Below are 13,354 nucleotides of genomic sequence, written 5' to 3' on the forward strand. Positions count from 1 at the left end.
CTTTCCCTCCTGGTCCCAACTTCTCTGTGTGTCTGGCTTCTGGTGTATGTTGTCGGTTACTTTCTGATCGTGGACTGGGGATGCAGGAACAGGAAGGGTCTCGTGGTAGGTCCGAGGGGTGGAGGGGAGAAGAATAGGACCTCGTGGCGATCAGGCCTCAAGGTGTGTAGCGTCTAAAAGGCAATCAGACGTTTTGTACCGAGGAGAAAACCTCTTGAGAGGGTGTCTCCCCTACCTTGTTATGCTAAACAAAAAAAAAATCTCTTTCTGAGCCTTAAATCTCAGAAGAAGACCCCTTTGGGTACCCTGGTCTTGGACGTGAGGACAGGTCTTTCTCATGGTGCTGTTATTATTATTATTTTTTTAATTATTACTAGTGCAGTCCTGGAGTAGATCACAATGAATACAACAAACTAGTGAATATAATATAAAAGAAGCAGACTCATGAGAGCAAACTAGTTACCAGTGCGGGGTCGGGGAGTGGGAGGTACAAACTATTGGGTGTAATGTAGGCTCAAGGATGTACTGTGCAGCACAGAGAATATAGCCAATATTTTATAATAATTGTAAATGGAAAGTAACCTTTATATTTTTATAAAAATTAAACATTTTAAAAAACCAATGAATAAATGAAAGAAGGGTCAGAACCCAGAGCATAAATTCCAGACAATAAATGTATGTAGACTGAGAAGGACAAGCTCAGCCTGACAATCCCCAGAGGCTTCCAGGAGGAGGTGAGAATTGACCTTGGCCCTGGGGTGGCAGCCTTGGGGTTGAGAGAAGGAGGGCCACTTCTGAGTCTGAAGGCATTAGCTTTGCAGGAAGGACAGTTTCTGGGGAGAGCTGAAGGCCGAGGGAAAGGGAAATAGAAAGCAATGTTGTTCTCCCAGGGGGCAGAGGGGAGAGAGAGTGTCACTCTTGCTTCTCCACTCGCTCTGGAAGCTGAGGGTGTTGGCTCTAGCAGGCTGGGCCTCCTTCAGCCCCACAGCGGATCACAGGAAGTAAAGCAACACACAGTTGCCAAATGTCCAAGGAGCACCCAGAACCATTTCCCCTCAGCCACATTAGGAAATAGGTGTGTGCTCAGCCAGCCCCGGGGGATTGTGGCTGGTAAAGAGCAAACGGCTGCCAGCCTGGCCCTGCCCAATGGTAGTAAGAGCACGGAGATGGAGACACAGGCGGGCTGGGACCACGGAAGGCCAGTGAAGAACGGCCTGGCTTTGAGCCCTGGCTTGCCTCTATGCGGCTATGTGAACTTGGATGAGTCTTTGCTCCTCTCTGGGCCCAGGGTCCTCATCCATAAGAGCAGCCCCCTCTTTGGAGGGTTTAAACCACACTGGCAACCATGTCAAACCCTTGGCTAACATTTCCCTTTTTTTTTTTTAAATTTTATTTTATGGTACGCGGGCCTCTCACTGCTGTGGCCTCTCTCGCTGTGGAGCACAGGCTCCGGACGCGCAGGCTCAGCGGCCATGGCTCACGGGCCCAGCCGCTCCGCGGCATGTGGGATCTTCCCAGACCGGGGCACGAACCCGTGTCGCCTGCATCGGCAGGGGGACTCTCAACCACTGCGCCACCAGGGAAGCCCTCCTGAATGTTTTTGAGTCTTCTCAGCTCATGAAATTCTTCCTCGTAAAATTAGATGAAACTTCCCTTTGATCCCAGGCCTCCCTCCAGCTATCATCCTCCACCCTCTCCTCAGCCAAACCTCCACAAAGCCCCATTTGTCTTCTTGGCCCAGACTCCCACTTCCTGCCCTCAGGCCACCCCTCCCCACCCAGCCCCTGGAACCTTCCATCCCACAGATAAGAGCCACACCTTTCCTTTGGCCTATTCATCCCCTAGTGCTGCTCTCTCTCTCTCCATTACACCCCTCACCTCCTGAGGAATCATATGCTTATTGGCTTATCATCTGTCTCTCACACTAGATCATAAGGTGATGCTATGAGCTGAATAGTGTTCCCTCCAAATTCATATGTTGGAGTTCTGTCTCCCAGTACCTCGCAATGTGGCCTTATTTGGCGATACAGTCTTTAGAGAGGTAATCACGTTAAAATAAAGTCATGAGAGGGGGCCCTAATCCAATATGATGGGTGTCCTTATAAAAAGGGGGAAATCTGGACACACATATACACAGGGAGAAGGCTTTGGAACATGAAGATGGCCATACATATATCAGGGAGGGAGGCCTGGAATGGATTCTTCTCTCAGAGCCCTTGGGAGGAACCAACCTTGCTGATACCTTGATTTTGGATGTCTAGCTTCCAGAGCTGTGTGAAAATAAATTTCTGTTTTTTTTAGCTCTGCAGTCTGTAGTATTTTGTTATGGTGGCCCTAGCAAGCGAATCAGCTGATGACAGCAAGGACTTTGTTTCTCTCACTTCACTGTTTCTGATGCCAAGAACAATGCCTGGCACACAGTAGGAACTCAATACAAGTGTCTGTTGTTTGAAGGAATGAAAGAACTCCTTTCCAAACTCAATGGACACTTCTTCCAGTCACCTGATAATTATTGTTTAAAATATATTTATTAGAATAGGGGAAACATGTAAAACATACAAAGGGATTAAACAGTGAAAAGCATATCTGCCCAGAGATATTCTATGAAATAAGCATCACATGCTATGTAGATGGGTGGCCTTTGAAAGACTTCCACAAATCATTGTGTACCAAACATGCTGCTGGGCACTTGATGGTCTTACTGTCTTCATCTTGTGAAGTCAGCCTCCAAGATGACCCCCAGTGACCCCTGCCTTTATGTAGAGTCCCCTCCCACACTGAATAGGACTGACTATGATAGGATATTGTGGAAATAACAGTGTGTGACTTCTGAGGTGAGGTCATAAGATATTGTGGCTTCCACGTGCTCTCTTGGATCACTTGCTGGGGGAGGAAGCCAGTCACCACGTTGTGAGGCTGCTGAAGCAGCCCTGTGGAGAGGCCCACTGGGTGAGGAACTGTGGCCTCCTGACAGTAGCCAGCACCAAATCATCAGCCATGTAAGTGTGCCATCTTGGAAGCAGGTCTGTCAGCCCCAGTCGAGTCTTCAGATAACTGTAGCCCTGATCGCCATCTTGACTGCAACCTCGTGAGAGACTCTGAGCCAGAACAGGGCAGCTAAACTTTCCCAAATTCCTGATCCGCAGCAACTGTGAGACACAATAAATGTTCACTGTTGCTTTAAGCTGCTGAGTTGTCAGTCATTTGTTACCCAGCGGTAGATAATGAATACAGTCTTGAAGACAGCTCCACATCAGCCCATTGAGAGCAGTGTCATTCTGTTTAATGCCTGACAAAGATCCCATGGGCATATTTTAGTCCCTGATTGAATGTGTCTCTGAGCGCCCTTAACACAGCCTGTCTTTCTCCCATTGAAGCATCCCCTGGCTTCACCCAAAAGACTCTCTCCTCACTTCCTTGGGTCCCAGCTCCCTGGTTCTTATTCCCTTGTGGGTGCCTATTCCACCCCTTAAATGCTGGGGCTTCCTGGGGTTCTGTTCTGGGTCCCCTTTCCTTCCCATTCAACATTCATGGACCATCTCAAATGACCAATCTGTCCAGCCTCTCCCCAGCCCCTCATTATGCTGCCAACTCCCCAACCCCCCCCTCTGTCTCAGATCCCTCTAGAGCCCTAGATCATCCTCCCTCTGGACAGGGGCATCCCACAAGAACCCCAGGCTCAGGAGTTAAAAATTAAATGTATCTTTTCCCCCAGTCCTGCTCATCCAGGTCCAAGTATGCCTCCAACTAAGAGATGGTCATGTCTCCCACCTATAACCTGATGCCATCCTGGACACCTCCTTCTCTCCCAACAATAGCAACCAATCCAGCCTTGTGGATTTTGCTTCTTGGAGAGTTAGTTTAACATTTCTTTTCTCTTCCTCATCACCCCCCTCAGTCCAGGCCACCATCTCCTCCCACCTGGAGAGCCATAGCAGCCTCCTCACTGGTCTTCCTGCTGCCATCTGCTCCATTCTCTAAATGACAGTCAGAAGGAACTTTAAAGTCTACATTTGACTTTGTCCCCTCCTCTGCTTAAATCTTTTGCTGACTTATACTTTCCATAACGAAGAAAAACAAAATTCTTAACATGTTGCATAAGTTCCTCCTTGAATTGACCCCCACCAACATTTCTCCATCTCACTCCTGCCTCAGGACATTTGCACTTGCTACTCCCTCTTCTTAGAACACATTCCACTCAGATACTTAATGACTCACTGCCTTGTTTCCTTTAAGTCTCCACTAATAGCCATTTTCTCCAGGAGGCTTTCCTGTCTGCCCCTCATGAAACAGGAACCCCCAGCCTCCTACCCTACTTTATATTCCTCCTCAGCACTTATTACCTCATGCATGTTATTTGCTTGTTTGCTTACCAGTTTGTGTTTTTCTCTCCTTCCCACTAGAATGTAAGTCCCACGAGGGCAAAGATTTTGTCCACTTTGTTCACTGTGCCCAAACCCAGTGCCTGAAAAAGGTCCAGCATAGAGCAAGCACTCAATAGATAGAATCAGTGAGTGAAATTCTACTTCTTCCTCCCTCAGATTTTGGGCTTCAGCAACACTGAACTGCTTTTGGCTGCCCAAGCACAACATGCTGTTTATCACCTCCAAGCCTTTACTCATGCTGATCCACCTTCCTGGAGGGCCTTTCCTCCACTACATAGATATTTCATAGGATTCCTTGAGGAGTCTGCTTGGGTTATCACCTCCTCCAGGCAGCCTTCCCTGATTACTGCTCCTTTGCCTGGTTAAGTACCCTTTCTTGGGCTCCTGCAGTATCTTGGACATCTCAATGGTCAGACTTATCATTGTGCTTTTGAAAGACCCGTTTGTTGCTTGTTTGCTTATTGTGAGCATCTTGTTAGCAAACCTTCTTTCTGGTAAATCCTTAACATATAGTCTGGTAGAGTCAGCGCTGAGTGAATGCTTTTATGACTGACTGAATGAATGAGGTGGCTTGGGTCTAGCCATAAAAATCACTCTGTGACTGTGAGCAAGTCCACAGCTCTCTGTGGCCTTCAGTTTTCCTCAATCTGTGAAACCAGGTGTCTCACCAACCAGCTGTGTTTATGAAAATATACAATTTCCAGTCCCAGCCCTGGAGGTCCTGATTCTGGAGAAGAAAGGGACTTCTACGTGTAATATACCCCATGGGTCATTCTGATGTGGCGACAGCTGGACACAATGGCTTCTGAGACCCCCTTCTCACTCTGCAGACCTGAGATTCTGCTTTGACAAGAAACCAGAAAGGGAAAGTGGCACTTGATAGCCCTTGTAGAATAGTCCTGGGGGATTCCCTGGGGGTGGGGGGTAGAACACAGGCAGGAAGAAAGCGACCTACCCCCCTCCCCTATCAGCGCTGCAGATTGAAAGAGGAGGAAAAAAAACAAGCACAGCTGCACAGGACAATTTAGCCCTTTCATTAGGAGCTAAGTTCTTGGCTGGCTGGTGGGAAGAGGCCGCAGTATGACCCTGGCCCCCTCCCTGTCACCATTGCCATAGCACCATCTGCCCAGTTTTTTCACACTGCCCAGGCCTTTTCACCCCAGCAAGAGGCCTGGGGTGTCCTTGGGTGGCCCTAGAGCCTTGAAGTGGGGCCACACGGGGAAGGGGCGTTCTCATGAGAAAAGAGAGGGAAAGAGCTAGAGATTTGGGGAAGGAGACATTTTAGGGCTGAGAATTCCAGGGATAAAGGTAAATCAGGCTAAGCTGTGGCTGTTGGGGGCATACACAACTTGGGAAGCCCCACATCCTATTTTTTTGCAGCTCTGCCACTCCAAGGTGATGCGGGAGAAATTCTACCAGCCCCTCGAGCCCCACTTACCTTCTCTGTGAAATGGGTGCCCCCATAGTGGCAGCTTGGGTAATATTGTAACTAGGCCTGTTGTGTGCCTCCCATTTCCAGCACTCTGGAATTTGGGGGTAGATTCCTGGGCTAGAGGTCAGGGTAGAGGGTTTGAATCTTGATCTGCCATGGACACTTTGTGTGTCCTTGGAGAAGACTATTGCCCTCTCTGGGTATTTTTGCAAGGTAGGTGGGAACAGAATCGAGGCTGTCTAAGGCAGTTTGTACCTCAATTACCTTATCCTTGCCCCCATATGAAGAGTATTTACTACCAACAGGATTTATCACTGTTGTTGACCTTGATCACCTGGCTGAGGCAGTGTTTGTCAGGTTTCTCCATGTAAAGTTACTCTTTTTTTTCCTTTCCATCCTGTGCTCTTTGGAAGGAAGTCACTATGTGCAGCCCGTACTTTAGGAGTGACAAGTTATGCTCCATCTCCTTGAAGGTGATGTATCTACATAAATTATTTGGAATTCTTCTGCAAGGAGATTTATCTATTTTCTCCCACTTATTTATCCACTCATTTATTTATATCAGTATAATGCTTTATTTTCTTGCTCAAATTGTCCCAGCTGGGCTTCCCTGGTGGCACAGTGGTAGAGAGTCTGCCTGCCGATGCAGGGGACGCGGGTTCATGCCCCGGTCCGGGAGGATCCCACATGCCGCGGAGCGGCTGGGCCCGTGAGCCATGGCCGCTGAGCCTGCGCGTCCGGAGCCTGTGCTCCGCGATGGGAGAGGCCACAGCAGTGAGAGGCCCACGTACTGCAAAAAAAAAAAAAAGAAAAAAAAAATTGTCCCAGCTTTGGTCATTAGAAGCTATTTCAGTTGGTTCCTGTGTCCCTTTGACATGCTGCCATCATTGAGGGTTTTGTTTGTTTTTTAGCACTTCCTTACTTTCTGGCACTGCAAGATGATCCAGGCTCATCTTGTGTATTCCTGTCCCAATCCTAGAATAAGCCACTTTTCCAAGGAGCCCTGGTTCTTTTATTGGAGAATGGTATTAGAAACCAAGTTGTGGATGCTAGGTGGGCTCATTGCTACTGGGGTGTTGTTGTTTCTAAGCCCTCTCAGCTGATGGAGTAAAGGAATAAGTGTGTATAGGCTAACTTCTGTGTACACACATATCCGTACATATTTTTATATGTATCTATCAATCTATCTACATCTGTATCTACGTTAAGCTAAGCATGATGAGTTCATGCTGTCTCCAGCTCTAATCCATTACCACATGGATCAGTCTAGTGCCTTGCTTGTCTACAACTTCTCACTCCAAGAGTGAGAAACCCACACCATTCTTCTTCTCATGATCAAATTGTCTGAACTTTGGCTGATGGAAGTCCTTTTAAGCTGGCTCCTTTCACTTGGTTTCACCATTCTTTGAAGACTTTCTTGCTTCCTGACACAAGACATTTCAGGTTCACCTCACACCTTCCCTGCACAATCCTGGAATCAGCCATTTCTCTAAGAATGTGGGTCTCCTTTAGTGGGGAATGGTATTTAGGAGCCAAGATCTGAGCACTGGGTATGCTAATTGCTGTGGGAGTGTTCCCTAGCCCTCTCAGTGGGCAGAGCTAGAGAGTATGTGTGTGTGTGTAAAGCAGGAGCTCAGACCAATGTCTCCAAATAAAACTCATAGCCACAGACCCTTCCTCTGTTCCATATTTTAAACTTTCATTTCCCATAGTGAGAACCCAGGTTGCCAAATCATCAATATATTTACTCATTTCTTCTATCAGACAACAGAGATAGTAGTTTCAGAATTATAACACCAATACCTTTGCCAAGTACTGCTAATTAAAGTTTCTTTGTAGTTCTCTTTGTTCTTAGAATATATCCCACTAAGAATCTAGGAATAAGAGTTCTGTGGCCAAACTTACTTAAATTAATTGTTTTCTTTGTGTGGTTATATTATGAATTTTTTTTTTTTTTTTTTTGCGGTACATGGGCTTCTCACTGTTGTGGCCTCTCCCGTTGCGGAGCACAGGCTCCGGACGCGCAGGCCCAGCGGCCATGGCTCACGGGCCCAGCCGCTCCGCAGCATGTGGGATCTTCCTGGACCGGGACACGAACCCGTGTCCCCTGCATCAGCAGGCGGACTCTCAACCACTGCGCCACCAGGGAAGCCCCTATATTATGAATTTGACATACAATTAAGCTCATTTGTTTCTCTTTGTTTTCAAGCTTAGGGTCTAGGTTTTCATCTTCTCATTTAATTTTATTTTTGAAAATGTAAAATGTTTACATAGTTAAAAAATCAAAACTGTAAAAAACTATATTCAGAGAAGTCTCACTCCCATCTCTTTATTCTCTACTGCATTGCCACAAACTCCTTATGAGTAACCGTTTGGGGTTGGCCAAAAAGTTTGTTTGGGTTTTTCCAAAAAACCCAAATGAACTTTTTGGCCAACCCAATAATAAGTTTCTGATTTATCCTTCCTGGGTTTCTTTTGCATGATCAAATAAATAAATACATGTGGAAATATATAATTAAAATTTTTTTTCTTACATGAAATGTAGCATACTATACATAATCCTTTACACTTGTTTTTATTTTATCTTTTGGTTTAACAATGTATGTTTTAAATCACTCCCTACAGGTTCATAGAGATCTTCCTCCCGGCATTATGGCATTATGGTAAGCAAGAGGCTTACCTCTCTGACTTAAGGCTCTTCCACTCCATCCTCCCCTACCTGGCTGCCTGTGTGACACGCCTAAAACTTAGAGATGACTACGGCACTCCTGTGTTACGAAATTTTTTTGGCTTTCTAGTTCGGATCTGACCTCTACTCACCTTCTGAATAGAATCTCCCTCCCTCCCTACATACCTTATATCCATCCATCCTCTCATCCATCCATCCATCCATCCATTTATCCCTTCATTCGTTCTTCCATCCATCCATCTATATTAGTTAGATGCACAACAAATTACCTCCAGCTCAGCATTTGAAGCAAAAATAAATACTTATTTTTTTACATAGTTTCTGTGGATCAGGAGTTTGGAAGCAGCTTAGCTGGGTAGTTCTAGCTCAGGGTCTCTCATGAGCTTGCAATCAAGTTGTCAGCTGGGGCTGCAGCCACCCAAAGGCTTGTCGGGCTGGAAGTTCCACTTCCAAGATGGCTTGCTTGCATGGCTGCTAAGTTGAGCAACATGATTATTGACAGAAGTCCTCAGTCTCTCGACACATGGGCGTTTCTGTAGAGCCTCTTGAGTGGCCCAACAACATGGTGGCTGGCTTCCCCCACAGCAAGTGATCCAAGAGACAGCAAGGTGGAAGCCACAATGTCTTTTATGACCTAGTCTCAGAAGTCACACACCGTCACTTTCTCCACATTTGATTCTTTCAATGTAAGTCTCTAGATCCAGCCCACACTGAAGGGGACTCCACTTTGTGAAAGGAGGAGTGTTAAGAAATTCGTGGAGACTTCCCTGGTGGCTCAGTGGTTAAGAATCCGCCTGCCAATGCAGAGGAAATGGGCTCGAGCCCTGGTCCAGGAAGATCCCACATGCCTCAGAGCAACTAAGGCAGTGCACAGCTACTGTGCCTGCGCCCTAGAGTCTGTGAGCCACAACTACTGAGCCCACATGCCACAACTACTGAAGCCCGCATGCCTAGAGCCCATGCTCCGCGACAAGAGAAGCCACCGCAATGAGAAGCCCACGCACGACAACGAAGAGTAGTCCTCGCTTACCGCAACTAGAGAAAGCCCGGGCACAGCAACGAAGACCCAATGCAGCCAAAAATAAATAAATAAATAAATAAATATTTAAAAAAAAGAAAGAAATTCGTGGGCATGTTTTAGAATCACCATGCTATCCATCCACCAAGCTAACAAACATTAATTGAGCACCTGTTGTGTGCCTGGCCTTGTGAGCAACTCATAGTCCAGAACCTTGAAAAAAGCATATTATCTGGATCAGGGCTGCAAACTCAGAAGTCTGCAGGGTCCAGGAAGTAGCATGAACAAGTAAAGTGAACCAGGTGAGGGCCCTGGTGAGCTGCCTACCAAGTGCCTCAGCGAAGGGAGAGGTTGCTGCCCAGCTTCAGAAGTTTATGTAAAGCCTCCTTATTTTTAGACACTGACAACTGATTTACTTTGGTTTTTTTTAAATTGTCTGTTTGCCTGGTTTGGCTCATATGCCACCAGTTTGCAGCCACATTGAATTTTCTCAAACATTCATTTATTCATCACAAACATTCATTTATTCATCACAAACAACATTCATTTATTCATCACAAACATTCATTTATTCATCACAAACATTTGAATGCACAGGGCCCCTTTCACACATTACAGATACTACCTGCCATCAGCCCCTGCACACCCTTTCTTTCTCCCCACAGTGAACTCCTATTCTTCCTTCACAACCCCGGTGCCAGTGTCCCTCCTCTGGGAAAACTCCTTGGACCCCACCTCTAGGGGGTGTTACTGGTTCCCTCCTCTAGGCTCCTAGCATATTTGTGTCCACAGCTCCATTCCAGCATTTTCCTGCTTCCTTTACCAGAAAGTGAGCTCCTGAGGGATGAATGAAAAGACAGGTGCTGCTGAGCAGAGCGGGGAAGATTGTCTGGGGCAACCAGGCAGGGCTTCCCAGAGGAGGTGGTCCTGGGAGGCCTTGGACCTCCCCTCAGCTGGGGGGCTCTTGGCTGCCTCCTCAGATGGTGAGGGGCGAGGTCTGCAGGCCCTGAGGAGCTCCAAGTGGCCAGGGACGGGGACATGGCTGGAACGAGAAAGCCAACTCCTGGATGAGTCATCCATGGAGTCAATCCTACAATAATAACAAGCAAGGGCTGGACTAGGAGGAAAAGAGACGGGCGTGGGGGGCTAATGGATGGACTGAGGGAAGCAGGATGGCCCTCAGTGCCCCCTGCCTTGGGGTCTCCAGCCCCAAGTTCCCCTTGGCTCCTGGTTTTCACTGCCCTTGGAGCTAGACGCTTCTCCAGCCCTCCACAGCCCCCTTGCTGGTGGGTCTCCCTTCAGCCCCTGCCTTCCTTCTACTGTGTTCTCTACCCAGCAGCTAGAGGAATCTTGATTTTTAAAAAAGCTGATCACATTACTCCCTCCTTAATTCCCTCCATGGCTTTTCAGGGCTCTAAGGAGACAATTCAAACTCTCTGTGATCTGAAGAACCCTGCCCACCTCTCCCACTTCCTGTGTCCCTGTCCCTCTCACTCTGCCTCTTTTGTGCCTTCCACCCGCTCTCCTGCCACAGGACTTCTGCACGTGCTGTTGCCTCTGACTGTAATGCTCTTCCCTGCCTTCTTTCACTAGTTAATGCTTCCTCTCTTGTCAGATCTCAGCTCAAGCCTTCAGGGCACCTCTCCCAGATCCCTAGAATCTACTGGGTTCCTTGGATATGTACTCTTTTTTTCCCTTTAACAACCATACCCCCATTTGTATGAAGTGTTCATTATTAAGATTTGATCCCTTACCGCACTGTGTGCTACACGAGGGCAGGGACCCTCTGTTATGTTAACCCTGCTACTCCAGCTCCCAGTACACACGCTGTCCCTGGAATACAGTGGGCAATCAATCAGTGCATCTCAGGAGCCACTATCCCATGCAGGTTGTGAAAAGTGCTTGTGGCTATTGCCTCACAACAGGCAAGGGAGGGAGCCAACGCAGAGGCTACTGGTTCCGTTGTACAGCCGAGAAAACCGAGGTTCAGAGAATTTAGGCAAACCCCCATGATCCCCCAGGGAGGTAGGGGGCAGCTAGGGACTTGAATGCAGGGCCCTTACATATATATCATGGGCTCCTCTACCATCAAGAAGTTTTAAGAGCTCACCAAGTAAGAAAGATAGTAGTCCTGGCTGGGCAGCGTGACACTGCGTGAGTCACCCCCGTCTGGGTGGATCTCCCTGCTGTAAATTAGGACAGTTAAACAAGTTAAGTTTTAAGTTTCATGGGCCCTGAGAGGTTTTTTGTTCTCATGGATTTCCTTCTCTGTCCCTGCTACCAGATTGTGGGCATCCTAGGAGAAGTTGGGACAGTGTCTAAAGCACCTGTGTGTCCACAGGCATCCTCCACTCCCAACCCAAGACCTGGTATCAGGGAGCTCACTTAAACATCATGTTTTCCCCTGCAAGAAGAGAAGGTCACTGAGGGAGAAAACCATGTCTTTTCTGTCTTTTTTCTTCCTACTATTTATGAAGTGGGCAATGATCATCAAAGCTTTTGTTGGCTTAACCTGCATTTCCATCTCCCTCCTTCTGGTTTCTTCGAGAAGTTCTCCCCACTCCATGCAGTCCTGGTAGAGCTACCACCATGTGTTCCCACCTGAGGGGTGGGTACAAAATCTATTCTGGCCAATCAGATTATCCTTGTTACCCTGACCATAGTGATTGGTTCAGGAATAGACATGTGACCCAAGCAAGACCAATCAGGATCTTCCCTAGAGTTAGTATATAGATGTAGGGGAAAAAACTTGTTGTCATTGTACTAGGACCTGAGTAAGCCTGGAGCTCCTGGAGGCCTTCTCCCTTGGCTACAGGGAAAAAACCACCAGAAGAATGATGACAGACCTCTGGCACCAGTTCTCACTTTTAAGATCCTAAATCCCTTTTTTATTTAAGCTAGGTTGAGTTGAACTTCTGTCATTTACAATCAAGAGTCCTTGATGCGTAAGGCCAATTTCATCCAGGGGAGGCCATGGGTTATGTTACTGTGCCCTTCAGCCTCCCTGTTCTGAGTCGCTCTTGGCCCCCAGCCCTCACAATCATCCCTGTGCCACCCCCTACTGTCACCATCAGAGAAGAGGAGCAAATCACTCCTCTCTAGCCCAGACTTACGCAGCTCAGTGTTGTGTTAGTTGCAGCCTCTGAGAAACAGAAGCCAGAGACAGAGTTAGAAGTGCAAGAGATTCATTGGGGGTGATGCTTGTGAGGAGGATAAAGGGGAGAGGGAGCAGGGAGAGTCAAGGAAGAGCCTTCAAACCATGCCACAGGTTCGACATCTGTGAAGGGAAAGGGGGAGGAAAGGAGGATTGGGTAGAAAGAACTTCAGCCTGTGCTAGAGCACTGAGGAAGTCTCAGCCAGCCCAACGGGGAGCTCTGGCACAGAGACTGTTTTTAGAAGAGTCCCATATCAGGCAGAAGGGGCAAACCCTTGTACACAGTGTGCTCAACCAAGGGCTGCCCAGGAAGCATGTGGCCTCAGCCACAAGCTGTATCCTGAGTCATCCACAGCTCACTGAACTTCCTGCAGCAGGCTTTCTGTTGAAGGGACATGTGAGTGGCACACTCCATGGCTGATACAATACCTTGGAACCTACGCATTTTAATAAGGGTGTGTAGGGGGCAAGATTCAAACCCAAGCCTTCTGTCTGCAGAGCCTGTGTCTTCTCCAGTGTCAATCTTCCTTGTACATTAGGGACCACAGATGGTAAATAAGCCTTGTCTGTAATGTCAGCTCATATTGATTGGTAGCAGCTGCCTGGGCTCTGTGTTGAGGAGGATTCTGAGGCTGCTTTTAGATTCAGCAGGGAGTTCCATGATTGATTAATGATG

Source organism: Lipotes vexillifer, unplaced genomic scaffold (genome assembly GCF_000442215.2).
Source record: "Lipotes vexillifer unplaced genomic scaffold, Lipotes_vexillifer_v1.1 scaffold397, whole genome shotgun sequence".
NCBI classification, from domain to species: Eukaryota; Metazoa; Chordata; class Mammalia; order Artiodactyla; family Lipotidae; genus Lipotes; species Lipotes vexillifer.